Below are 993 nucleotides of genomic sequence, written 5' to 3'. Positions count from 1 at the left end.
AGAGCGTGGCCCAAACTCCCAGCACAGACCAAGAGAGGATTGCAGGCACAAGGATGTGCTCACTTCAATCTTCATAGTCTAGTTCTGGGAAACAGAACAGTGGCAAGTTGACCTTCAGGAAGACCAACTGCTCAACTGACCAGGGGCTCAGGCATGAGTAATACGGGCAGACAATGTCGCCTGCATGGGACCGCTCACTCTGAACGCTTGTCGGAGGGCACAAGAGTAGCTTTAGGGCCACGGCACAGAGGGCCGGCCAGACCGCCTTCTTCATGGCCCAGTAGCTAAGAGAACAGGTGGACTCCGGTTCGTAGGGCTCCGCAAGGTAATCCCTCACCATCGCAGCCGCCGTGTCCTCTCTCGTGTGACCTCCACTCCCAGAGGGGCCAAGGATCCACCCCATGAATGCCATCTCAGGATTCGTGGTGGCGGGAGTCGTGAGAGGGACGCTGCCTAGCAGGGGAGGTGGAGGATGAACAGCACTCAAGGTGCTGGCACCCTCTCCTCCTACAGCTCCTGACAACGTTCCCATCTTGGCTCGCATCTTGCTAACTCGCTTGGAGAGAAGATTCCTCCATAGAGTTAACTTGTTGGCCCACTCGGCGATCTCGGTTGTGGCCCTGCGCTTAGGTGTGGGAAGAGCCGCAGCTTTCCCCTCCCCCCTCCCCTCCGCCCCTCTAGTCTTCTCCTTTGCCTTACCCCCAGGGCCCCTCTGCGTTTCCTTCCTGCCGCTCATGGTACCCCTGGCCAAACTCAGGCTAACTTGTTGTGGGGAGGGTATTAGGCACCTAACTTACCTGCACTATCACCTGATCATAAAACAACCTCACACACCTTTTTATAAACCCTCCCACCGAAAAACTTTTTTTCTCTCTTTCAGTAGACCCTAACCTAGCCTTGCTTCACTTTTTTTCTGGGTTTGTTTTTTTATTACTAGTGAATTTCTACACTGGCCCTGACTATGGTTCACAGACTGTCCTTGAGATGGCTTGT

The sequence above is a fragment of the Gekko japonicus genome, unplaced genomic scaffold (assembly GCF_001447785.1).
Source record: "Gekko japonicus isolate JY-2015 unplaced genomic scaffold, Gekko_japonicus_V1.1 scaffold382, whole genome shotgun sequence".
In the NCBI taxonomy this organism is placed as follows: domain Eukaryota; kingdom Metazoa; phylum Chordata; class Lepidosauria; order Squamata; family Gekkonidae; genus Gekko; species Gekko japonicus.
Note: the sequence above shows the minus strand (reverse complement) of the source record.